This window comes from Triticum aestivum, chromosome 4A (genome assembly GCF_018294505.1).
Source record: "Triticum aestivum cultivar Chinese Spring chromosome 4A, IWGSC CS RefSeq v2.1, whole genome shotgun sequence".
NCBI classification, from domain to species: domain Eukaryota; kingdom Viridiplantae; phylum Streptophyta; class Magnoliopsida; order Poales; family Poaceae; genus Triticum; species Triticum aestivum.
Genome location: NC_057803.1, coordinates 620,711,743 through 620,739,282, shown reverse-complemented (window position 1 = coordinate 620,739,282; position 27,540 = coordinate 620,711,743). Strand labels below are relative to the sequence as shown.

The following is a 27,540-nucleotide window of genomic DNA, read 5'->3' as shown; positions in this document are numbered from 1 at the left end:
CCCCCAGCTGCACCTAGCGTCGCTCCTCCCGCACAGCCGCACTCGCACCGCCCCCTTCCTCTTCCTCTCGCCTCACCTCTCTCTCTCCTTCCAAACCACCTCCCGGCCTCGCCTCTTCCTTCCTTCTCCTCCGGCGCCTCCTCCCCGTTGTCTCCTTCTTGCCCCTCCTCCGCCGGTCCTCCTTCTCCTACGTCACCCGGAGGGGTGCAGCCGCCGCTTACGCTGTAGCTCCTCCTACGAGCTCGCGCGCCTGATCCGACGGCAGGAAGGGGCCGCGGCAGCCGCCGCATAGCCTGGCGACCAGGAGCTCCCCGGCGTGGTTCCCTGGATGGAGGGATGCTTCCTCCGTCACTGCCTTCTCCGTGCCGATGCCATCAGTAGCGGCGGCGGTCGGGCTGATGCGACGCGGCTGCAAGCTCGTCGTGAGAGCAACGGCAACGACGAGCTCACCACTCCTTCCTGCTGCGCCTGCTAGACCTCCAGGTGCATCTCTCCCCCCTCCCCTCTCCCTCCCCAGAGAATCTGGACCTGGAGATTTCAGACTGCTCAACGTGGAATAGAAAACCCTAGCAATTTGGTGTGGTGTTCATAGAGAGGCAGATCCAGCTTTGCATTTTTTTCTCATGATGCTGTGTTCTTCAATTTTGCATTGTGTGAATAGGTTAGAATTGAGGGGGTGGGTAGAACTAGATGTGTCCTAGGTATCTGCACAGTAGTTTTTGTTGCCTTCCTTAGCTTGTTGGGTACCTGTTTATTTTCTGTTTAGGAGGACCGATTTGTCCTGAGGTTGTGTCCTTTCTCAAGGAATTTTTTGTTCCTATCTGATACTAGCAGACAAATTGGTTGCAGGGTAGCCGGGGTAGGTCTTTCTGCATATGCATTTGAATATGAGATGTCTCAAGATTGTTGGTCTACTTCTTTTGGTCTTATACTGACTCTGTCTTTGGTCAGGACAACTTGGAACAACTTGTGTGTCCCTCTCAGATTCCTACAGAAGAAAGGATGCATTTTCTTTTCTATTGGATGGACAACAACATAACCACAACAATAGGTCTATCAGGTAATTGGCCATCTGTCTTTATCCATGTGTACTTAGAACTTATATGTCAGATTGTGCAAACCACCTCGATTGTCATCTAAATATTATCACGATCTTTCTTTTTTTGTTTAGCCTAGCAAAGGTCAAATTGCTTCTTCTTTTCAAAAAGTAATTTCTGGTGTCTGGAGTTTGTGCCTCCAGGATCTTGGGCTCCTACTAATCTTTTCTGAACTTTGTTAATTTTGTCAGAAGAAGCAGGAGCGAAGCAAAGGCAGGATTCCATGATGAGTTTGGAGTTTACCCTCTGTTCTTGGAAATTGAAATTGTCTCTCATGCGAGCGGCGACCTTTTCTTAGCCATGGTGAGTTTGAGGCTTACCCTCTGTTCTTGCTAGCCAAAATTGGTTTCTCATTGAATAATGTTCATCACACTGTACTCAAGAATACAAAGGAAGCTACCCAAATGTGATAGATCCTACTCTTCGGCAGCTTAAATTGAAAGATGTAGTAGCTGAACAAGACTAGGTTCATGTTTACGATGCATTTTCCATCGATACAGAGGTATGAATCATTGAATCCTATGATTGACATTGTAAAAACTCTCAGTGAGCAGCCTACCTCCTGAATTAATAGTGAGAAGCCATATATTTTACTTTTAGGTGTAAAAAATAGTAAAAGATGAGGTAGCCATCTCCTACTGAATTAATAGTGAGAAGCCTACCAGCTGAATTTTATTCTTAGATGATATGAAGGATTATCGATATTTACTATTTAGGATGTATGCATATATGTTACTGGTCTTATGATATTGTTAGCAAAAGTTTTAGTGCTCTTTATGGTCGACAGTGGCATGCCGCTCCAAGCCACTCCGCTTTCCATCAATGCCGACAACCACAGCAGGGGTGGATCCAGCCGACAAGAGGCAGAGCGGCGGTCAATGGTGGTGGCCTGCTCCCAAGCTGCAGGTGAGAAGGTGACGCAACAGTGGTTGGTTTGCATAAATATTGGTCAATGCATTCTGAGAATATTTTGTGAGGTATCCTGATTGGCATATGCCGTTTCCAGCATTTGGGCATCGTGGTTGTAGCTCACAGTCGGGTAGAAAATCAGTTATGTAGCTATGCCAAATTATTTCCTTCAATATTGTAAATATTCGTGTCCATTGCTGGAAGCAAAAAACCTTTGATGGTATATGACTTAATAATCCACATGGATTCTTATACATAGGCTGTTTAATTACTACGTCCACCGTTTCTTTTCAGCTAAAGTCTTTGTCATACTGTGTACGGTGTCAATGCGAACTACCAGAGTCACATGAGGCTCACAATAAGCAGCAATATTAGTGCCACTCCTGTCCAGTGTTGATAAATTGATATTTAGCCTGTTTACCTGGCACCATCAGGTCCAAGGCAACTAGATTAGCTAACCTTAGCCGTGCATCGCTCCCGTGTTTACTCTTCTCTGGTGCTGCTATTACTCACACAATTTGGATCGGGAATACAACACTGTTTAACATTCAGTTTTGTTTTCTCAGTGCTTTGGAGAAGATGAACATGAGGCCCCAACCTGCACTGGCATAGCTAGGCAGGGGAGTATCCTTCCACTTGACATTTCCTTCTCAGTTTTGTATGTTTAATTTTTAGAGCTGTGGTTACTCTGAAAACTGAGATGTGGAGATTGCGGTATTGATCTTAGTTCAATCCATTCTATTACGTAGCCTCGCTTTGTTATCCATGATTTCCCTCATTTGATTGATTTGACACATGTTCATTCACTACATTATAGTCTACTTCGTGTATTTAGTTCTAGGTTGTTTTGATCTAAGTGGTACTTGGATTTCTTGGCATTGTTCATTGCCTCGAGCCATGTCTGATACTGAATTTGACCATGATCCTCTTGTAGTAAATATGACTTATTTGCTCTCTATTGGAATATTTCTTTTCACATATTGCTAGCTCCTTAGGTGTAATGTTGTTTAAAATATTTGTCCTGGAGCTCCTTTGCTCCTGTTCTTGGTGTAGATAAACCAAAACTGCTCCTTTTAGGCCATCCAAGAGTCTTAAACGACCAACATTGTAATTAGCATATGTGGACAGTTACGCTACAATGCCCCCAATTATTTTTCAGTGATAACTCTTGCTCCAAATTTTGCTTTTCGGGAGGTGGTTGAGGTAGAGATTGTTGTGTTGTGGCAGTGCACACTACGGTGCCGGGTTGCATAGGGGCATGCCCTTTCTTAGTATTCAAATATCATGTACTAATTGTGTTTTCACTTTGTATTGCTTACTCACAGATGTCACCGGAAGCGTCATGGTTATTTCTTAAGCTCACCAAATATTTCTCTTCATATTTTGTATGTCTGACAACTTCCCGTTACACAGTTCTGCTTTTGGCTGGACAAGCTGTCTACTCTCTGGTCTATTCTTAAATAGGCATGTTGGTCTTTTCTAACATAACCAGCCTGCCATTTCTATTACTCGCAGAACATTTCACTTTCTGTCAATAAGCATTTATCTCTATTCTAACTTGGTGTAAAGTAGCCTTGATGATGTGTGGAGGCGGTCTGCTCAGTGTAAGAACAAATAGTTGGTGGCTCCCATTTTTATCTCATTTCGTAAATCAGTGTAAGGTAGCCTATGTCAATATCTGAAAGTTTTTTGTGTTTGTTTATCCTCCTTAAATCAATATGTTCTTTTGATTTGTAGGACTGTTAGTAAGGTTGATCATCGGCAAGCGAAAGTGCTTCGTGGATGCTTGCACGACCAAGGTGAGTGCATATGGACGAGCTGGTGACGAATCAGTTTCGCTTTTGTATTTCCTTTTGCATTGGCTTATTTGATTTCAATGTTATGGGTTCAGTGTTCATCTTGGAAAAGATCTACATCATAATTTGGTGTCTCCATTTAGGGCTAAACAGTAAAAAATATTGTTGTTTCTTGTGACGATAAACAACTTATAGTTGTTTTGGTAGCATAATTAGGTAATGATATTGTTAAAAGTTTAACTGATTTATGAGAATAGTTCCATTATTTAGTCTCACGGTCGTGTTCTTCCTTCAGCGGCTTGGGGGGGGGGGGAGGAGTGCGTGTTTTCGAGGTAAGATGCATGATGAATTTATCTGTAGGGTGTTTTGGCCATATGTCAGAGGAGATCATTGGATTTTCCTATCCTTATGTTTTACTCCTGAAAATAGCTTCTAACGATATTGTTCTGCTAGCCCTTCAAGCTCCCAGAGTGCAAACACCATGAGATAGGGATGTGAAACGGAAGGAAAGAAGGCCCTGACCACTCTCATCATTTACTCAAATAATAACACTTATCGGCGATAGGAACGACAAGTTGACGCAGGTGAGCTTAGTGTCTCTTATGATGTCGTTTTATGTCTTGGCCTCAAGTTCACAACCAGTTCTTTGTTTGGTGAGATGTACGTGTTCTTTCATGGTTATTCTCATTAGGTGGCTGCACTTTTTTTTTCTCAATTTGTGTTCTGAATTTGAGGTTGCAGATGCATGCCTCGATTGTTTATATAAATGTGTAAGTAGAAAAATTTCATGGGAAACAACCTGGGATAGGTAAGAGAGATACGAATCATATGGTGGTCTTTCAGAAGAGATGCTGCTACGAAGATCTTTGTATGTCCCTTGCGGCCATGCCGACAACTTACTAGATGTTTTTCTTCCAACGTGGATCTTCTTTTCTTAAGAACCAACTTTTATTGTAGATCTTTTTGAAAGCATGGCATATGAAGTAGAACTGGATTTTACATAGTTATATCTACGTGCTTGTCCAAGTATAGACTTCAATATATAGCTTGTGAAAATTTGAAAATCGTTTGGTTTAGTGAATTTCCTTTGTCCAAGTATGATTCCTTCTATACTTCCATTTTTTTTAGTTGCCACTATTTTGTATTTTGTATTAAATTGACATTTTGAAATAAGCTGACGGCGATCCTCGGCAGCGAGACAAGTGTATGGAAAATTCAGTTTCTTTAGTGAACTCAGTTGAACCTTGCAATTGTAAGTATGTGCCGAGTCGTGCATAGCTTTTTGTTTTGTGTAAGTGGAAAGTATTACTAGTTTCACTTTGTCCAATTTTTTCAGGGACAGCTTTTGGGAGTTGGTCCAAACTTAATGCATTCATGGGATCACCAATTTTTGGCGATGGTTGAGATTGGGTAGGTTGTACCATGAGTTCCTGGATGATTGTTGCAATTCTCATGCTTGCTTGCAAGGATGTTGCATGAATTGGAGAGATTGGGACTGAATACTGACCTCGAATATATATTGATGCTCCTATCTTCTCATTGCATTTGTCTCTGCATTAAATTAGTCAAGTTAAATTTTCAGTACCAATTCTACGATGTATTCCCCTCATGGAATTTTGATTCCTCTTTCTATTAGAGTTTTATGTCTTATTTATATATAAGATTTATTTCTTCTCCTATGACATGCAGTTCTACAGTTGTGTTTCCATATGCATCTACGCCCCAGCAGTATACTTGGTCTTTCAGTTATGCCATCCAGTTTCCTCCCTTTTTGCTTGGTTATGGCCGTGGTTAGCTTAGGAAGAGAGAGCGGCACAAATGAACTGCATTGATAAGTTCACATGTAGCAAAATCTGGATTGAAGTGATCCTCCAATTTCAAGAATAGCATACTGAATATGGATCTATTAAGTAATATTGAATGTCATGATGGCCTTCCTAGGAGATGTAGTTCTGAATATCCTACTGCTCTATGGATCTATTATTGCAAGAACTGTATAACGATATGAAGCGAGCTGCTTCATACCATCATTTAGCGTTTGTGTATTCTATCTGATTAGCTTTCCTTAGTGCCGTCTGATGAGAGGCATTCTTGTTGCCCTGTACACATCTTGTGCTCCTATGATGGGGCAGATGATGTTATTTAATTAATTATTGGAATAAAATGATAATCCATTGGGCTCCCTTCCTTCCTTGTGTCTTTTTTTGCATGTATAGTACTTCACTGCTTCCTGCATGTGATTCCATTTGATTTCACTTTGATTTTGTTTTCTGCAGATCGTTTCTTGGTGGCTGCTAATGAATCATGTAAGGATGGTGCAGAATTCATCAGAGGAAAAAGACCGAACTACGGAGTTTCCCCATTGTTAGAGCTCTTGGTGCCCGGACAAGCCCTCTATCTCGATTCTCCCTTCGCAGCTCAGCTCCACCGACCAGGTCAGTCCTCATTAATGGACGGTTACATGGTTTGTTTTCCTTTTGAACTCTAAATATGTGCCCGCCTTTGAGTAATTCCTTGGATCCACGTGTTCTGTTCAGAAGGCGATGGCTGACGAAGAGCTCGATGTCCATGGCTCGTTAGGTTCCGCTGGCTCCACTAACAACCGTCTACGGGCGCTTGCACAGGTCAGGTGAAACCCATCATGTCCCCTCTTTGATTTTACTGGACGGTTGCAAAAATATGATGAGTGTGTGACTCGGGAATTTTTATAATCAAAAGAAGTACTCATAGATGTAAACATTGCTAACTCTGCAAAGAAACACACATCTGATCTAGGGATTATTGATGCTCGCAGATAGTAGTAAAGAAATAGTGATATTTAGATCCAGGCAGTGTGATGATTTTAACCCTATTTCTTTGACGTGCTCTTCATGTAGTTAATAGCTCTGTAGGTGTTTCCTCAATTGATTAGATGTTGTCTAGGCCTTCTATGTAGATGTATTTTGTTTATAAAGCGCAAGCATTCTACGTGCTAATTAGATTTCTGTCTTTGAAGGTGATCATATTGATCTTACCTTATCGACTGCTCTTACTAAAACAAGTTGTATTTTCAACTGATTAATAGCCCTGTTGTTCTTAAAAATGCTCATCACATGCTCAAGACAATCTGATTAACCGATAGACTTAACGTATCTTTTTTTAACACTATGTCTGCTTTTATCCGCGACTGATTTCTCTGATATCTCTCCCGTGCTGTGATGCAATTACTGTAAGCAGCTCCTCGTGGCCTTATGTTTTATGTTCTCGGGCACTGCAGGATACCAAGCGAGTGTTTAGGATCCCACACCGGGCATTTCTTGACATGCTCCTAGCACACCTTACGCTAATCACCGGCTCTGTATGATCGTGTTGTACATGACGACGGCAAGATTGTGTGACCATCTTTTTCAACACCTCTACATTGGATCTTGGAGGACCAATCAGTATGAACGCGTCGTGTCGTCATTCCTCCTGGTCTACATTATGCCCAAGACATGCAAAGTTGTGGATTGTCTGTAAGCTACCATGTGCTTTTGTACGTCCTATGCCTGTGATATTTGCTACTAAACCTATTGTGCTACGTGCTTTCTATGTTCATACATTGTTAGGTGGCTCCTTATTGTGTGCATACAAACAAACCTTACTTCTGATTGATTCTTTGTTAGTTTTTTATTTTTATCATGGTTGACAGAATAATAAGTGCAAAATTTATTTTGCTTAAATCTGGTTGCTTGGCTGACAAAGATATGCTTTCTATGCTTGTGATGCTTTCTATGCTATGGATTTTATGTATTGGATTAGGGCCAATGCTTACTTAGGCCATTTTAATTTTGATAAGCCTATTGTTAAAGTTCAAGATACTACGGTTGATGGCTGAGTACAACTGTACATAGATTGTCCTTGGATTTTCCTTTACGGTATATACTGAGTGAATTGTGAATACTGTTATCTTGGCCATTATTCTTTGTATGGTGTATACAGTGTGAATGCATATGCTAAACCTGGTGTTTGGATCGGCACCCTCACGCCAGGGCGCGATGCCGATCTAGTATGCCATGAGATGAGGTAAAAAGATTTCGTCTAGCATGTGCTTGATAAGATATGAAGATTATAAGTCTTGACCCCCAAAAGACATGAAAACTGAATCCAGTGCTCTACTCTGTAGCACTAACTATTGCGTTATGTTGTGAGAGGCATCATCATTTGGTTTACTATTTCGTGGCATCATCATTTTAGTACATCTTATTTGTAAAATGTACACCATTTTAGAGAAGACTGGCGAGGATATCACTATTGGGCCCTTCATCTTCACTCAGATCAGTAATCAATCAAGTTTGCAACCAGTCGGCCTGGTTAGTTCAGACCTGTTAGAATAAACCCGAGGTGCTCCGTCGATCTAACAAGGATCAAGCAATCACACCAGCACAACACTGAGATTTATTAACAAGGTTCACCGATATGGCTACATCTTCGGAGCATGACTATGGGCGCTCCTCCCCATGACACCGCTACAATACCGCACCCCGGCCGCCCGTGCGCCGGCACACGTCGCCGGCTCCCCCCGCGTGCCTGTGCTATTATGTTGGCATATGTTACATCGTGTGTCTACCCTCAATATATATGAGAGGCCTAGAATACAAGTGTCCTATTAGGACACAACTCCTACCCTGTTTACACACAGTCCAAAACCAAGTCCAACTGTAACCTACCTTGTACAATAATATTTGACACAACTCTAACAAACTTCACCTTGGCGACTATTCTCCACCATCTTGAATTCGTTCGTGCGTCAAACCTCCATGTACATTGGACTTGAGATACGCCATGAGCACCGCTGCTACTCCCAGACTCCATATGACTCTACCTGCAACTGTAGTCCCTTCTCGTCTTCTTCACGGTCAATACTCGAGCAAAATTAAGTTCCTCATTACTCTACCTTGTGTTTCCAACTTCCGGAGTATCCGTTCAACAACATCACACACCAACTATTGTCTGCGTGAAAAAATGAACAACTCACATATTGGACGTCACATACAAGAGTTACCTGAACTCAACATCACCGCTTTTTCTTGACCATCTGTCTGAAACTTGATGAAATTTCACCGTCGCCCTGTGTCACCCTGAGTCAAATTCACAGTTGTCTCATCCTTTTTCCCGGATAGTCTCTGACATGTCCCACAGCTATAACACTCCGCCTCCTTCTGTACTTGTCATCCGCACTTTGCCATGTGCACTGAACACCACAAAATATACGGCCATGTACTCTCTCAGCTTTTGACAATTTCAGACTTTCCGCCACTTTCTCAGATTCTTCATGGTCAACTCCTGTCCATCAATCGGCACCGATAGACCTAGTCACCAACTTGAATCCGGTACTCGTCAACACTGCTTCAGCACCCCCTTGCACACTTTGTCTAACAACATACCTGACCACCGGTGCCCTGGCCTGTCGCTGTGTCCCGTGCTTACCGCACGCCTCGCCGCTATCACCGCGCCGAGCCTCTGCTGTCCTGGTCGAGTCTCCCGGGTAGCTAGCCCACACTCCCTCAACCCCCACTGCAGAGAACCATCGATCATTACCGACCGATGCCGAGTATCACGTCTCCATCAGACCACTGACGCCCAGTCCGATCCATGTGTCTCTCGCTTTACCTGCTGAAATAGGCTTCGATTCTCCGAATTCTTACGCCGTAGCCCCTCCATCAGCACAGAGTGAAGTCTTTTATTAAACTCCATCTCCACCTCCAACATGACTCCATGGTGGTTGTACGTTCCACCCTCCCGCGCCCTGTCGACTTCAAACTCTCCTGTGCGCACCATCTTGAATCAACCCCGCGCCATAGTCTGTCGAAGCCGCACAAGCCCTCAAGCCTGCATCACGTGTTTACACGCCTCAGAAGTCGGCCACCATCAGCATCACGCTCCTATGTCGTCGTCGCTGAAATCACCGCCGTCTTCTGGTTTAACCAACATCCATGTCGGTCCGCCAGACTGTCCAGTTCGACCCAGCCAAAGTTATCCGACTGTAATCATGCTCCACCCTGCGTCGTGTCCGCCTCACACATCTGTGCATTGCCTTGACGCCCTGTGCATGCATGATACCTGCCACGACGAGCTCCAGACTCCTCCGAGCCATATACGCATGCCGCCATCCTCGTCGCATGTGCTCCATCTTGATCAACTTGGCATTCCGCTACACAATCAAGCAACCCGTCACACCAACAGATTAAACATCCACCTTGATGCAACACTTGAAAACACGCAGCCTTCAGACCAAAATAAACATTGATCCAACTACCAATTGACATTGATATTCCATGAATATTGCGACTCCGCGTCCTTATTTCCTGCAGTGCATTGACCGCTGCCATCATGTAACACAGAGAAAACCCCAAAAACGACATATCAGTGGCAGCCTCCCGTGCCCAAACATGGCACAAGCTGACCCAAATTTCCCGTTTTCCTTTTTCTCTCAAGCACCCGATGGCAAGCACACCACATGTGACGCCCTTTTTTCAAACAAATCTTGTGTGTACGTCTCCACTTGCATGCCTCGACCTTGTGCATCTGCAGCTCCACAAACTAGCCCGTCCATACATTGACCAGCCATCTGCATCAGGGTTTTGAATTTCGGCCGTAAAAAATGGATTTCGGCCGAATTTCGGCCATCTCGGCCTAGGGCGAAATCTATCTTCCGCCGAAATTGGTCAAATTTGAGAAATTTTGGTCAAATTTTAATCAAATTTCAGTCAAAATTTGGTCAAATTTTGGCCGAAATTTTTAAAAACAACCGAAATTCGGCCATCTCGGCCTAGGGCGAGAAAAATCACAAAACGAAAATCAAAACGCCGATCTGCATGGCCTCCTGCACGCCCGACTTAGTAGACTTGGCCAATCAGTGCGCTGGAACGCACTTCGGGCCGCCGCCCATGCGCGCGCCCGTTGTCCCGATCGCGCTGGACTGCCTAGGGCACCACGCGTGAATACGTCCCTCTGCCAGGGCCTCGTCTGTGCTGCCTTGCCGCATCTCGATTGATCTTGTCGACTCCGAGACACCGACAACTCTTGCTGCTGCACGATTCCATCGAGAGCCGCCACCGCTAGTAACCTGCTGCCGCCAAGATCGTTTGATCCAACAAATCCGATGACTTCAAAACCTTGCTCATGATACCACTTGATAGAATAAATCCGAGGCGCTCCGTCGATCTAACGAGGATCAAGCAATCACACCAGCACAACACCGAGATTTGTTAACGAGGTTCACCGATATGGCTACATCCTCGAGGCATGACTATGGGCGCTCCTCCCCATGACACCGCTACAATACCGCACCCCGGCCGCCCGGGCGCCGGCACACGCCGCCGGCTCCCCCCGCGTGCCCGTGCTATTATGTTGGCATAGGTTACATCGTGTGTCTACCCCCGATATATATGAGAGGCCTAGGATACAAGTGTCCTATTAGGACACAACTCCTACCCTGTCTACACACAGTCCAAAGCCAAGCCCAACTGTAACCTACCTTGTACAATAATATTCGACACAACTCTAACAAGACCGAGGAATAATGAGAAATGTCGACTCATTGAATAGATTTCGGCGCGAGCTTCACTTCGATAACAAATAATTGGCATATATGTTCTTTTCGATTGGGGGAGGGGGGTGGGGGCTGTGAGAGTTTGACTTTGAATGCAGCTGGACTCACCTGCTATAGCCACAAGGGTATAATATTTCCAGGACTGGGATAATTAATTAACTATTGACTTCAAAGTTCATTATTAAATATATATTCCCTCCGTCCAAAAATACTTGTCATCAAAATGGATAAAAAGAGATGTATCTAGAACTAAAATACATCTAGATACATCACCTTTTATCCATTTTGATGACAAGTATTTCTGGACGAAGGGAGTACTACTAATTATTGCATCAAGTTGTAGTTATGCACCATGGACTTGGGTGCTTTGCCCAAGTCATGAATGGGCGCAGATTCTCTGACTTGCCATGGCAAAGGCTGCCTCTACCTTTCCCCTCATGGATGCCCTCCCTTTCTGATCCAATGGATGCTGAGCGAGCTGCCTCTCTCTACGGACAGCTTGCGAACCATGTGATTCCTTGGCCCAACTATGGCCCAGTTCGGGAGGAAACAAGCCCAGCTCGCCAGAGAGAGGAGAAGTGCAGCGATTCAGGTTCAGAAATGAACTCTGGTTCAGTACAGGAACAAATACAGAGAAGATTCAGTTAAGTACATACACACGTATAGACAGAATTAAGTTTTGGCACTGCAGTACAGTACAATCATAATTAAACAAACATTTCACTTGAGTATTTTGGACAGTCTATATATCCAAAATAATACATTCCAAAAGCCATCAATCAGCACAGATTTTCTTTTGAATTTCACTTGAGTTTTGCCACACATTCAGTTTTGGCACACCTAAGTTACAGAAATCAGTTTTGGCACACATTCACCCAAAAAGACCAAAACATTTCACTTGCTCTGCAGCACTGCAATTCTCTTGTTTCTAGAGCTCTAAAGAAGACCTTGAAAGGACATATCATCAATTTCACTAAAACCCTGCAAAGGGAAAGGCATGCTTAAAACATGGCAATATTGAAACTAGTTTAGAGAAGATGAAACAGAGAAATTTGGAAATACCATTAGCAAATTTGTGTAGCTGGTGAAGGCATTGCCGTCCTTATGAGAAACACCCATTGGTACTTGAGAGCCTACACTACCACCATTCTCATGTTGCTGCACAAAGCAATCAACATAGTTATTTAGCATATAGTAAGGAACAAATTAAATACTCACAATTACAAGGGTTTTCAGCAACAGACGCTAGATTTATGAGGGACATCCATTGGTACTTGACTTTTCACACCACCACCACCATTCTTCTTTTTCTGGATAAAAAATCAACTTTGTTATTTAGCATGTAGTAATAATGAATACGAACTCTATATTGCAATGGTTTTCATCAACATACGCTAGATTTAGTTTGCTTTTTCCTTTTGAACTTGCGCATCCTCTCGAGCCAACTGCCACGCCTCTTGGAAGTTTTTTCTTTAACCTCCTTTTTCTTTAAGCGTGCGGCACTAAGCAAACCTTCATCTTGTGGAACAGCATGTTGGACATGATATGAATCACTCAAAATACTTGTAGATGCACTAAGTTTGTCTTGAAGTTGCTTCTGGAGGCAATATAGTGTGTTGTCCACCAATATGCAATATTCTGGAGAGCTTGTGGCTTGATATGCCAAATTTAGGAATGTGTGAGACCAAGACTTATATCGGAGCATAGCATCCATTTTTGGATTTTCAATGATGCTATTTCCTTTGTTGTCTTGTATAGTTCCATATCTTGCTTCCCTTGTCCATCTCTTTAGAATGTAATGGTTTGGCAACAGCTTGATATTCATCAAGTCAAGAACTTTTAATGCATGGCCACACAATATTCCAGTCCTTTGAAACTGCCCACAACTACATGAAGATGTTTTCTCCAAAGAATCACCAACAACAATGCGCTCTAGTTCAGAACTTAAATCACCATCAGCCCTCACAATTGCAACAGAATATGTGTTATTTCCATCCAATGCTCTAGTGCATGCAGCCATGGATCTTTCATATTCAGCTTGAAATGCTTCAAATATTGTGGGTGCGTAAAGTTTGCTTGCTTGCAATAGCATGGGTGTCTTCATGCTTATTCTAGGTAACTTTTTCCTAGCTTCAAATTCTGCATCTAGTTCCTTGTTTCTTTTTCCTTGCACCGCCCTTTCGAAATGCTTCAAGAACCGAATGATGTCAAAATCTGATTTTAAATGTTTTTTCAAGTCACTATTGAAACTCTCACTTAATTGTGTGCTTCTCATACCCAATGTGAAGACATCTCTCATGTAACATTCAACCCATTTTTCCTTGAACTTGTAGATGCTATCCAGCCATGACATCTTCTTTTCGTCCACCTTATTCCTCATGATGTAAAATGCTTCTTCAAAGGCCGTCGTGTCCTCAATGTTATACATGCAAGCACTAAAATCTGAGAGAATGTGTGGTTCTTCTTCTTCTTCTTCTTCATCTGCCCCATTTTTATCTTTTGGAGAATGTGAGTCATCAGCTTTGCTATTGCATAAGTGCTTCACAGCATTTTGCATTATGTGAAAGGTACATAATCCATGCCATGCTTCTGTGAATACCTCCCCGACAACATTTCCCATTGCAGTGTCTTGGTCAGTAAATATAGCTCTAGGTTGTTTTCCATTGTGTGCAGCTAGAAAAGCCTTAAATAGCCATTGGAAAGAGGCAAATGTTTCATCAAACATAAGAGCAGCACCAAAAATAACGGTCTCCCTGAACTGATTCAGTCCAACAAAAATCCCAAAAGGTCCATATTCTTTGTTTGTGCCAAATGTAGTATCAAATATGACAACATCGTCAAAGTGTGCATAATCAATGACCATCTTAGCATCAGCCCAGAATATATTGCTTATATTCTCCTCACAATCCAATTGCAAAGCATATTGGTAAGAAGGATTCTCGGCGATCTTGTCTTGAAAATACTTCAACATGCTTCCTGCCTGTCCATATGCCAACTCTCTCTGGCGCCTACCCTGCAAGTGATTTTTTAGATCACGAGGAGTGTAGGTGAGATTCATTGGTCCTCCAACTCGACGACTAGCTAGCTCATGTGAAGCTTTTGGCCTAATTCCAGAATCATCGGCTATCGCAATTTCAAAAGCTTGAACTTCTGAAATCTTCCTTTGTGATAACATCAAATGGAATGTTTGTGGCAAGTAAAGACCATGATTGTGTACAAGCATTACATCAACCACTTCATAATTCCCTGCCACTCGATCCAATGAAAGTGTCATCCGAACTTCACAATTTGTTCTTGTTTGAGCTTGAGGATTCTTTGTGATATGATCCCTCTTGTTGTGTGCTCGAAAACCCTCCTTGGCACACACATATCTACATGATGTTGCTTTCCCGTCAAATTTACTCATATTTTTATACCTTTTTCTGACCTCAAAACCCGCACGACCTCCATAATTTACCCAGAACAACCAAGCATTATCTAAGTTTCTGAATTTCAGACCAACTTGAGGTAACCAGATAGGATTCTCATTCTCCCTACACAAAAATTAATTAATCTTTGTTGCTACAGATCTGGTTGCAAGCAAATAATTTTTTTCCATGGAAAGTCTAACTTACTTGTTAGATTGTGCCATTGAATCTTAACTGGAAGGGAAGAACTCAGATGTATACTGCACATATTATGAACAAATAGACTGAATATTTCAGACAATTACAAGTGAAATTGTGCAGATTTCTTTAGCATAACTGAACGAATAAATCAAAATCATACTAGGCAGCGAAAGAGTGAATATTTCAGAGAAATAGCAATTCCAGGGCGGCTCGGACACAAACCTAAAATACTAGGCAGTCTCTGTTTCTTGAAATCGAAGATGGACACGAACCTGAAGCAGAGTGAAGTCGAGTAGCTTTGATCTGCTTCGACGCTCAACTAGGACGGCCCAGCCGGCGAGGCGTCCAGGCACCCCGACGAACGCCTAACTGAGATGAGATCCCGCGCTAGACGCCCGCGCCCCCGCCCCCGCCAAAAATCGCATCTGGCGGCTGCTCACCCGCCAAAATCCTCTCGCTTTCCCTCCTCCACGCTCCCCTCTAGCTGGGCCTTCTTTGGGTAAATACGGGCTGGCTTTGTTTCAGTTTGGGCTGGTTGATGTGCACATAGAGAGGCAGCTCGCTCAGCAGCCGTGCGATCAGAAAGGGGGGGCATCCGTGAGGGGTAAGGTAGAGGCAGCCTTTGCCATGCAAGGCAGAGAATCTGCGCCCGTCATGAACATGGGATACACCATGTGATGGGGGTAAAAAGATTCCAGCTCGCATGTGCTTCATAAAGATATGGAGATAATAAATCTTGATCCCTAGTCATGAAGACAACTTTATACGTTCTGTATCCTCCTTTCAACCTTCTTGACTTATGTAAATCCCCGTCCTTCTCATCCAATCTTGACAAAAAAATACCTACTATGTGAAACCAGAATTGTTGACTTATGAAAATCCTTGTGTCATTCTCCTGCAATCATGACAAGAAAAATACTTGCTATGTGAAATCAGAATTGAATGAATCAGTGTGAACAGAGAACTTGACAAACTTGGTTTGGCTACTGAATATGAGTAATATGCACTTCCACAAACCGCTCAATTAAGGTTGATTGGGCATGAGGATTTCTGGTGCCACTATAAATTCACGATGAAAAATACACACATGAAAGTACTGTTGGATGGAGAACAAATCGAATTTCAAAAAAGAATAGAAAATGTAGTAACAATGATCACTGAGGATTTCTGCTAAATTAATCTAGCATGTCATAGTATTCCAAAATTCAAAATGGACCTAATAACTATAAAGGGATGAGTCTGACTTAGAAATAAAATCTGGCATGACAAGATAGAAGTAAGTTGCACGAGATCCCGCGTATGATAATTAATAACATAAACCACCCAACGTTTGTTAGTGTTTGGTAACAAACAACAATTTGGGCACCCATTGTAAAGTAAACCCTGTGTTGTATCTTTTTTTTAGAACAAAGGCTCGAGAGAGAGCCCGACTTTGAATTAACAAAGCCATCAACCGGCCAGGAGTTACATCGGACAACACCTTACAAGAGGAAAAAGAAAAAGACGGCAGATACATGGTGCTACTAGACAACTTGCAAACCTCAACAACACCAAACACTACAACATAATGAACAACAAAGCTTCGCTTGATGTCGATGATGTCCCCAACCGCAGAATGAGCACCATAGGTGGAGCGGAAGCACTAACAAGATGAGACCCATCATAGGCAGGGAGCATGCCCTCATCTGCACCAGGAGTGGTGAGCTGCAACAACCTACCCAAAACCATCTCCGAAGAGGACCCCTGCCCCTCGTCCTGGCTCGAAGGACGCCGTTCCATCGGAAGATGGGGAAGCTCACCCTAGAGCCAGATAAGATGGCAGCCACGAACAACCTTGAGAGATACTCAGCCCCACCCCCAGCTGAGTCGAGCTCGCCTTGGAAGATCCTTGCCCACACACATAGAGCCACACACGAAGGGATGAAGCTATCAAGATCGAAGGTGCTGAGGAAGGAAGCGCAGAACGATAAAATCGGACCACGCGACCGTCGATCCCCCAATCCCCAAATCAGAACGCCCTGGCATCTCTCAAACCACCAGAGCGGCACCTCCAGGAAGGTGAGGGCGGAGAGCGCCGCTGCCGGCCCATCCAAAAGGATGAGGTTTTCACCCGGGGCGAGAGGGGGGGGGGGGAGAGGGGAACAGAACCTCGACGGAGCCTCCAGGGAGGGGCAAGACAACAATTGATGTCGTCACCGTCGTTGCCGGCCCACACCGGCCAAGGATTTCTCCCGGACTGCCGCCACTCTCGCACCCCAAACGCACCAAATCCGGCGACTAGGGACCGCCAAGGACCAGCAACGCCGGGGTGGAAGGAGCTATGAGAGGAGGAGGGAAAGACCTGCAGATCTGGCGCCGTCCGGCAGGGGAAGACCGCACGCGAAGACCAGCCGCCAAACGACCGCCGCCACCACGCCGCCCGCGCGGCCGAGGGGGCAGAGCAGCACCCGCGACCACTGCTCGCCGGAGAGCCAGCCGTCGCCTCTCCTTCCGAGGCCGCCGCCTCGGCGTCCGTGGCTCTCCGCACGGAGGCGGAGCAGCAGATCCTCGTCGCCACCGTCCTCGTCGGCCGCACAGGCTTGCCCGGAGACCTACTCTGGTGGCTGCGGGGGGGGGGGGGGGGGCTAGCAGGGGGCGGCGGCGCGCGCTAGGATTTCGTCGCCGCCCGAGTCGCCCCGAGCGGAGCGACGCGGGGGAGGAGCTTGATGCTGTGGATGGTGGTAAAAGAGATCTTCAGTCAGTCGTGTGGTTGAGCTCCATCACATCGAAGAATTGCAACGGGATAATCTTTGTGGTGAATGACTGCGTGGTTCTGTTGTGGTTAACGCTCGCTAGATGGTCTAGACAGAGTTTTTTTATTTTCTGTTTTGCTGCTCTGCCAGCATTGAACTTGTGTTATGATGCTGTCCTACCCATCGTGGCAGTGTTGAACTCTTTAAGTTTCGTTCATGAAACTGGGGTTGACCCTTCTATTAAAAGAAACTGTTGTCTACAAATGTCGTCACGTACCAAGCTTCTAAGGTCTGAACGGTTTTTTTTTTGGCAATTGGTGGGCCAGTAAAATATGCGCACAGTTCACCAATTAGCATCTCTGCCTATCAGTGCAAAGCCATGCCTTAAGAGGCGTGTTATTCCTTATTTACATACTCCCTCTGTCCGGAAATACTTGTCCCAGAAATGGATGCATCTAGACGTATTTTAGTTTTAGGTACATTCATTTTTATTCATTTCTCCGACAAGTATTTTCGGACGGAGGGAGTAGTTATTAGTTGAAACATATAAGCAAGGTATATGTTTCAGAAATGATTTTTTTAAAGTAAACTATACTCGACATGATTGGGCGATGTGCAGTCCACCTCCCACTCAATATGTATTGTTGTTTTAATAATTCCTATTTAATACATAATCGACTTGATTAATAAAATGAAGACCCGATATGGTCTCCTATAGTGCACTCAAATGAAACCAGTGCTAATTATGGATGTCCAATCAAGTTTGCAACCAGTAAGATAATACTACTATATGAGTACGACTCGTTCGGGGCCAGATGCACAGGGTTAACAAGCAATGGGTTTGCATATACTTTTGGGAGTTGGAGTTTGACTTTGCTTGCAGTTTAGTAACACACCTATTGTAGCCAGTTTAGTATATTTATGGGGACTGGGATAGTTATCCTAGCTATTAACTATTAGTCGAATTTTGAGTTTAGTCGTGCTCCTATATATTACACTCTACCACCAATTATGGCATTGAGTTATGGAAGGGGTCATCATTTGGTTGTAGTAGTACTGTACTATTTAAGCACAAGTGCTGGCCAGATCCCAGATGGACCAAAGCTACAATCGCCATCCGCCCTTCGTTTCATGCATGGTTCTGTGCCTGATGCTATCGCTCTGTGGACTTGCAATCCTCTCTTCATCCAACATAATCTGTCCTGTGCCTGAAGCTGTTGCGTGCTGCACAACTGTAGGCTACCTAAGCGGGCTGTCTCTTGTAAGTCATCATATTTACTTATCCTTCATTTATTTTCATATTGCAAAGATAGGATTCGAAGAAAAAAAAAGTTCTTTTCATGTTCTGCATGCGCAAATGCATTGATCTTTGATGCCTTAATAGACTCTTGACGTCGTATTTGTTGATCTTTGTATCATCGTGATGCAAATGCATACATCTAGTTGCTAATAAGAGTTTCCTTTATTTTGTTATTGTAGTAGTACAAAATTAACTTCCGCCAGGGCAATGGCTGGAGGGCCGATTAAGCTGTGGAATGAGTGGGCGACCCAAATCCTCGTCCTACTCAGCTTTGCGCTGCAGATTTTCCTCTTTCTCTTCGCGAGGACCCGTCGGCGTGGACCCTCTGCCGTGCTGAAGATCCTCCTCTGGTTAGCGTACCTCATGGCCGACTCCACCGCTGCCTACACCCTCGGCCATCTCTCCATCAGCAGTTCGCCGCGTGAGCAAAAGCTTGCGGTATTCTGGGCGCCCTTCCTCCTGGTGCATCTTGGTAGCCAGGACACCATCACCGCCTACGCCCTTGAGGACAACAAGCTTTGGCCACGCCACCTGCTAAATCTCAGTGTCCAAGCCTTTGGGGTTGCTTATGTCCTCTATAAGCATATCGCCGAGATCCCCACCTTGTTGGGATTGGCTACCAGCTTGATGTTTGGCGTCGGTCTCAGCAAGTACGGGGAGAGGATATGGGCACTCAAGTGCGCCATCCTGGACAGCATCCGGAGCTCCATCAGAAAACCTCATGCTCTCCCTACTTACTCCGATGAGCTTCATCCCCGGGGACCAAGAAGGGCAAAAGAGCGCGATGAAGAAGAGCTCCTTCTGTTTTCTCATGACATGCTCCCCCTTTGCAAGGGCGCTATGGCTGATTCTCCTGTGGATTTGTTTAGGTTCCGTATTGCAACTGGTGTGATCTTGTCCAAATTTTATGTACGGAGTTGGGAATGGAAAACTACGCTCAGGGTGGTGGAGATGGAATTGTCCCTGATGTATGACATTATCTACACCAAGGCAGTGGTGATGATCCACACTTGGTATGGCTACCTGTTCCGTCTGGTTTCGCTCCTGGCCACTGTTGGTGCATCCGTACTGTTTCAGTTAAGTGGCAATAAAATTGGTTACAGCAGACTTGATGTTGCCATCACTTAGAGCATCTCCAATAGGCGCGCCAAACTAGCGCTTCCAGTAGTGCTCGTCCTCCTTCTTCACCCCTTCTTTTTCGCCTCGACGTCGCGCTTCCAGTAGTGCTCCAGCTCACTGGACGTACTGCGGATGCTATCGTGCAAACCGAGTCACCGCCGCCTCGTCGCTCTCGCCGGGAGCGACAACAACCACTGGTCTCTTCTTCGCCTTCTTCATCGGCATCTCCTCCATACAGATGCCCTGTGGCACGAGCCACTCCGCCACCGCCTGGGACTCGACTTCCGGGAAGTTGAGGTCCGTCTTTGGCCGTCCGGCACGCCACACCGCCACGTCGTGGGCACGCGTGGCCTCACCAGCGGTGGGATACATGCTGAGCCACCAACGCGCCCGGCGTCGGAGAACTGCACTCCGAAGTTCCCGAAGGGCTTCGCCCTCATGCCGAATAAACCGGACTTGCCCTTCGGCGTCTTCTTCGGCGCCATCGGGGAGCGGGCGGCGGCCGAGCGGGGAGCGGGGCGGCGGCGTGCGGCGCGGGGCGGAGGCGGACGAAGCAGGGCGACGGCGTGTGGCGCGGGACGGAGGCGGACGGGACGGGGCAGTGGATGGACCAGAGGCGGAGGCGGATGGAGCGGGGCCGGGTGGAGGCGGACGGAGCGGGGCCAAGCGAAGGACGGACACGAGGCGGAGGCGGCTGGAGAGGAGGCGGACGGGGTCGGGGCGGGGCGGAGGCGGCCGGAGCGGAGGCGGACGGGATGGGGCAGCGCGGCGGCTGGCGACGACCCATGCGGGGTGGAATCGGTGGCGGGGGCTGGATCTACGGCGGGGCGGCGGCCGAGCGGGGAGCTGCGGCGGGGAGGGTCGCGGGCGGGCGGTCGCGAGACGGAAGGGGAATGAAGTGGCGGTTGGTCATTTGGCGGCCGACCGCGGTTTTACATCAGTTGTATCTCGTGATGTAAATTTGCATCACGAAGTTTTAAATTTTACATCTCCGGGAGACGGTGGTCTAATTTTTTTTTACATATGGATCGTCTGTTGGAGTAACGCTTTTTGCTCTTGAATCTTCAAAAATTAGTTATTTTTACATACGGATCGTTTATTGGAGATGCTCTAACCCAAAGTGAAACCGAAGGAGGAACAGCACGAAATGGTCCAAAACAAACCACCCCTTCCCAGATTGAATCACTGTGAAATTTGGGTTCACGGTTCAGCTATCAGGCGGAGATTTTGACCATGAGGACATCTCCAACGCCCCCGTGTAAGAATATTTTGAATATTCAGTGTGACCCAGGTAATTTAGAGAAATAATTCTAATATTATGTTGTCTAGTGTGATGATTACTAGACATAAAGGAAATAGAATTGTGGGCTTAAATACACTCTTCTCTCCCTTCATAAATAAATAAATATGTGGTAGATGTGTATGTATAAAGGTATATCAGAGTGCAATGCATACATTGCTAACTATCACATGCTAATAGCCAGCCGCTTGGTTCAGTTAGCAGCACGTACGTGGTGAATGCATGGATGTGTTAGTGAAAGGTTACTGTTGCTCTTATTAGAAGATACGCATCACGTCGTGAAGTCATGGCCTATGGAAAACACACGTCCATTGGATGCCTCAAGGCTGTGTACGTTTACGGAAAATAATTATGGTACTGCTAATTGGCCGTAGGTAATTAGCCGGTTCCATGCAATCACGTGTGAGGCAAAGGGCTGCTTCGAACAATTGCATCCCTTGTAAGACCATCCATAGTGGGAGTTAGTAACATATATGATACCTAAGCAAAAAAAGATGTTGTGGCAGTTAATTAATAAATAGAGAGATAAATTAAGTAACATAGCTACTTACTCACAATATGAGTAACATCACACATACCAAGATAAGATGAGTGTATAACGTAATAAATGAAGTGTTGCATTTTTTTAGAAAAGGAGGATGACCTCGGCCTCTACATTTGGGTGATGCATGCAACCACTTTTAAATGAGAGAGATTTTCACTTCTCGGCCTATGCATCAACTAGGGATGCATACGACCATTTTAGTATGAGTATAAGATAAACATGGTTCTCAGATTTTTTAAAAAAAATGAGTTTTAAGATATTTCTTGATAAGTGGTTCCACCACACGCCAAGCTTGATCTTTAATAAACAAAGTGTTACATGACATCACACATATGCGTGTTATTAGTTTAAGTTACTTCTTACTAGTCTAGAAGGCACCTGATTAGGCAATAGTTAGGCGGTTGGATACGTGGTAGTCTTAGAGGACACGATGATTGAGAACAAACATTCGTGTTGGATACAACAATCAGTGTCCTCTGTAAGCATCTCTTCGTGTCCTGTAAATTAGTAAATAGCAGTGCCTTCGAACGTCATTTGGCACTAGGATTAAGTAGCAGCACATATGCACGTTAGAGGGTAAAGAAATACTCTCTCTGTAAACTAATATAATATAAGAGTGTTTAAATCATTACTTTAGTATTCTAAAAGCCCTTATAATATAAAAGCGTTTAAATCATTACTTTAGTATTCTAAACGCCCTTATGTTAGTTTACAGAAAGAGTATATTACAAGAGTGTTGATGTACACATACACATGAAAGTGCAAATAATAGGTAGCGTGTACGTGGTACATAACAGACCGTTCTCTGATCATCAAGGGGATACTAAAAGATGAAGGAAGAGGGGAGAGAAAACACTCTCTACTACTGTATGGTCCATGGATAGTCTACGAGTAATGCATTGGTGATTATGCATTATTTATGGAGCCATTTCACTGACAATTTTGATGGTTTGACATAGATTATGGAGACATCAAGGTACGTAAATTAAAGATATCAAAAGGTTGAATCTGAAAGATGATATGGGAAGCGTACTACCACCCGTAGGTGGCCGCGGTATATATTGACTCTGGCGAACAGCCTGCCGTGGCATACAAGTTGAGACGATCGCTAGGATACGTCTAGATTACAGGAGATCGAGGGAAGTAGTTTGAACAGAGAGAAAAACAGATAGAAAGAGATATATGAGTTTAAACTACAACTCTATCTATCCTTTTGTCTAACACTCCCCCTCAATCGAACCTCTATGGGAACTTACCAAGGTTCAGATTGTACTTGAAGCCATCCAATTTTCTCATTGTGAGAGGCTTTGTAAACCCATCAGCCAACTGATCACCAGTTGGAATAAACCTTATGTCAAGAAGTCCTTGAGATACTCTTTCTCGAACAAAATGAAAGTCAACTTCAATATGCTTTGTTCGTGCATGAAAAACAGGGTTAGCTGAGAGATAAGTTGCACCAATATTGTCACACCATAACCTTGCAGCCCGTGAAGTTTTAATCCCAAGCTCATACAGCAAAGTTTGAATCCACATTACTTCAGCTGTAGCATTTGCTAGAGCTTTATACTCAGCCTCGGTACTAGACCTCGAGACAGTAGCCTGTTTTCTTGCACTCCATGACACAAGATTTGTTCCCAGAAATACAGCAAAACCACCTATGGACCTTCTATCATCAGCACACCCAGCCCAGTCTGCATCTGAATAAGCAGTAACAAGTGTAGATGGAGACTTGGTAATTTGAAGCCCAAGTCCCTCTGAAAACTTAAGATATCTCACAATCCTTTTAACTGCTGTCCAATGAGTGGTACTAGGTGCATGTAAATACTGACATACCTTGTTCACAGAATAAGAAATATCAGGACGTGTAAGAGTCAGATACTGTAATGCACCCACAACACTTCTGTAATTTGTTGCATCCTCTGGTCCAAGTGCTACCCCACTATCAATTGTGAGCTTTTCTGAAGTTGAGATGGGTGTACTTACAGGCTTACACTTTTCCAAACCTACTCTCCTGAGTATATCAGCAGTGTATTTTTCTTGAGTCAGAAGTATACCGTCCTTCACATGTTTAACTTCTATACCAAGAAAATAGTGAAGATCTCCCAAGTTCTTGAGAGCAAATTCTACCTTCAGATCCTTAAGCAAGCAAGTGGTGGCATCTGAACTTGAGCTAGCAACAATAATATCATCAACATAAACAAGCACAAACATAGTGATGTTGCCTTTGTTATAAAAGAACAATGAAGTGTCAGCCTTTGAAGGTGTAAACCCAAGCTGTTGTAACTGAGTGCTCAACCTCGAGTACCAGGCTCTTGGGGCCTGTTTTAAACCATACAAGGCTTTCTCTAGCTTGCAAACATGATAAGGTCTGTTTTTGTTCTCATATCCTGGTGGTTGCTTCATAAAAACCTCTTCTTTCAGAACACCATGAAGAAACGCGTTCTGAACATCTAGCTGACGCAGACTCCAACCTCTGGAAATGGCAATAGACAGTACAAGACGAATAGTAGCTGATTTAACAACAGGACTAAACGTATCCTCATAATCAATACCAAACCGTTGCTTGAATCCCTTAGCAACTAATCTGGCTTTGTATCTGTCAATACTACCATCAGACTTTTTCTTAATCTTATAAACCCATTTACAGTCAATCACATTTTGACCCTTTTTCGGAGGTACTAAACGCCATGTTTTATTTTTCATGAGTGCTTCATACTCAGTATCCATGGCTTTCTTCCACTCTTGACTAGCAAGTGCATCATGCAAATGAATTGGCTCACCCGTGCTAGTAAGAAAGGCACGTTTAACTTTGTCATAACTTATGGTTCCATCTGTGTATGTTTTCTCTCGAACTATACCAGACTGTGACCTTGTTTGGCGACGTAAAGGCTCCGGCACACCAGAGCCAGCAGAATGATCAGCCAGAGGGGATCCCGCCTGATCAACTGTTCTGATCTGCTCCCGATCCGAGGAGCGAATCCCGCTCGTGACTCGTGCGGCATCTTCTGAGGCCACCTCCTCGGACGGGCTGCGTGCAGCGCCAGGGCTTGCCCCCATGCCTGTTGCCTGGTCGGCTATTGCGCCGGCCCGCTCGGGCGTGGCCCGTGGTGATTCGCCCGCCCGCGTACCACGTGAGCTGGCGGGGCTGGCGGGGCCCAGCCGGTCGGCCACCGGCCCGTCTGTCGCGCGCGAGGCGCCACGCTCTGTCTCGGATCGAGCGCTGACAGGGGAATCTGCCTCGGATCGCACAGAGATGCTGCCAGGGAAATCCTCTTGGGATCCAGCACCTGTTTTGTCTCCTTCTCCTTGCATAAAATCATGGCTATCTGCACACTTAGCATCTGGATTAAATTTTTCTGTTAATTTTTCTGTTGAATAAATCACATCTGCAGCCTGGCATAATTCCCCCCCATGATCAGAATTAGGCATATAATCTGGAAGGAGGGCTATTTCTGCTCGAAGAAGAGCTCCGGCATTGGGATGGAGTTTAGAGAACGGAAAAATTGTTTCATCAAATACAACATCCCGTGAAATATATATGCGCCCAGACGATACTTCTAGACACTTATACCCTTTGTGAAGATTGCTATATCCAAGGAAAACACATTGCGTTGAGCGAAATTCAAGCTTATGTTGGTTATAAGGACGAAGATTTGGATAGCATGCGCACCCAAAAATTTTCAGAGAATTGTAGTTGGGTTTTTGATCATACAATCGTTCCAAAGGAGTAGAATTACCTATGACTTTGCTAGGCAAACGATTTATGAGATAAGTGGCAGTGATAAAGGCTTCATCCCAATACTTCAGTGGCATAGATGCATGGGCTAAGAGAGATAGTCCTACTTCAACGATATGCCGATGCTTGCGTTCGGCTGAACCGTTCTGTTGATGTGCATGAGGGCAAGAGACATGATGAGCAATACCTATATTGCGAAAGAATGAATTGAGTTTCTCATACTCCCCTCCCCAGTCACTTTGGACTGTTTTGATTTTTCTGTCAAATTGGTGTTCAACCAACTTCTGAAACTCTTGGAAGATAGAGAAAACTTCAGATTTGTATTTAAGCAAATATATCCAAGTGAATTTGCTATAATCATCAACGAAACTAACATAGAATTTTTTTCTTCCAAAAGAATCTCTTGCATATCCCCATACATCACTGAAAATAAGTTCCAAAGGAGCATAAGACACACTATTTGACTTAGGATAAGGAAGTTGGTGACTTTTTGCACACTGACAAGCATCACAAACAGACTCATCTTTTTGACTAGAGGACAATGGAAGATTGTCTTTATTCACTACTTGCTTGACTATGACCGACGATGGATGACCTAATCTTTGATGCCATCTTGCCAAGGAGGGCTTGACGACGGAGTAGACTTGACGACGACGCCTTTTACTAAGTGCTCCGGATGTGATGGGGTAGAGCCCTCCAATGCATCTACCGTGATGAATGAGCTCCCTCGTTGCCCGATCCTTTATAAGAAAATAGGTAGGGTGAGTTTCAAAGAAAACATTGTTGTCGGTAGTTAAGCGAGACACAGAGGCAAGGTTTTTGTCGGCTTGAGGGACATGAAGGACATCTTTTAAGATTAGATCACGGTTAGATGTAGGAGAATTAATAGAGGCTTGGCCGATGTGATTTATTTTCATACCTCCACCGCTTGCGGTGTGAATCTGGTCATCACCATAGTACTTTTCCCTCATAGCGAGCTTCTCCAGCTCGCTAGTCACGTGATCAGTGGCGCCTGAGTCGGCATACCAGACAGTGCCATCTCCTCCTTGCTGCTCACGGATTGCTGCTGCAGCATGGCGTGCATCAGGAACGTAGTCCTCGTCGTAGCGGTGCCAGCAATCCATGACCTCATGGCCTGGTTTCTTGCAGAGCTGGCACCGGACCCGAGGTGAAGAAGAGGATCCAGGAGCGGTGTTGTTGGTGTTGTTGAAGCCGTTGTTGAAGCCGTTGCTCCCAGATCGGGCGTTGCTCCCGCGCCCTCGCCCGTTGCCACCGCCGCTGCCGTTGCGACTGCGGCCCTGGTGACCGCGCCCACGGCCTGCTCCACGGCCGCGGGACACCGCATTGGCAGACGACTGGCGGACGTTCATGCCGTGAAGAAGGTTGAGCCGCGCGTCGAAGCTGAGAAGCTGGTTGAACAGCTCCTGGACAGTCACGGGCTCTACCCGTGCTGCAAGGGCCGAGACCACCGGGTTGTAGTCGAGGTCAAGTCCGGCGAGGACATGAGAGACGATCTCAGCATTGCCGAGCGCCGCCCCTGTGCATGCGATCTCATCAGAAAGCATCTTGATCTTGGCAAGATACTCCGTCATGCTCAGGTTCCCCTTCTTCAGATTTGTGAGCTCTATGCGTGTGTTGATGGCTTGCGCCTGAGTTTGGGCAGCAAAGGTGGCGTGGATCGCTGCCCACACCTCCGCCGGTGTCTGAAGAGTGACAACCTGTGCAAGTATCTCGCGAGACAGAGAGCCCATCAGAAAACCTTGAAGTTGCTGCTGTTGTGCATACCAGAGAACGCGGGCGAAGTTGGCGATCTGCTCTTCCTTGCC

The 27,540-nt window shown here is 45.1% G+C and overlaps 1 long non-coding RNA gene and 1 pseudogene across 3 annotated transcripts; one reads left to right on the top strand and one right to left on the bottom strand.

Moving 5' to 3' along the window:
• The first annotated feature begins 702 nt into the window (after positions 1-702).
• On the top strand, positions 703-7,418 carry LOC123087652 (uncharacterized). Of its 3 annotated transcripts, none has more exons than XR_006441463.1 (11): positions 703-1,060; positions 1,289-1,400; positions 1,885-2,003; positions 2,573-3,662; positions 3,744-3,805; positions 4,256-4,386; positions 4,997-5,054; positions 5,139-5,212; positions 6,079-6,237; positions 6,340-6,426; positions 7,059-7,418. It is a non-coding gene; the product is annotated as an uncharacterized lncRNA (long non-coding RNA). The 3 variants fall into 3 exon arrangements; XR_006441461.1 differs by having other exon boundaries at positions 4,977-5,054; XR_006441462.1 differs by having other exon boundaries at positions 2,573-3,667; positions 4,977-5,054.
• A 19,689-nt stretch (positions 7,419-27,107) lies between these two features.
• On the bottom strand, positions 27,108-27,246 carry LOC123088974 (uncharacterized; annotated as a pseudogene).
• Positions 27,247-27,540: the final 294 nt, after the last annotated feature.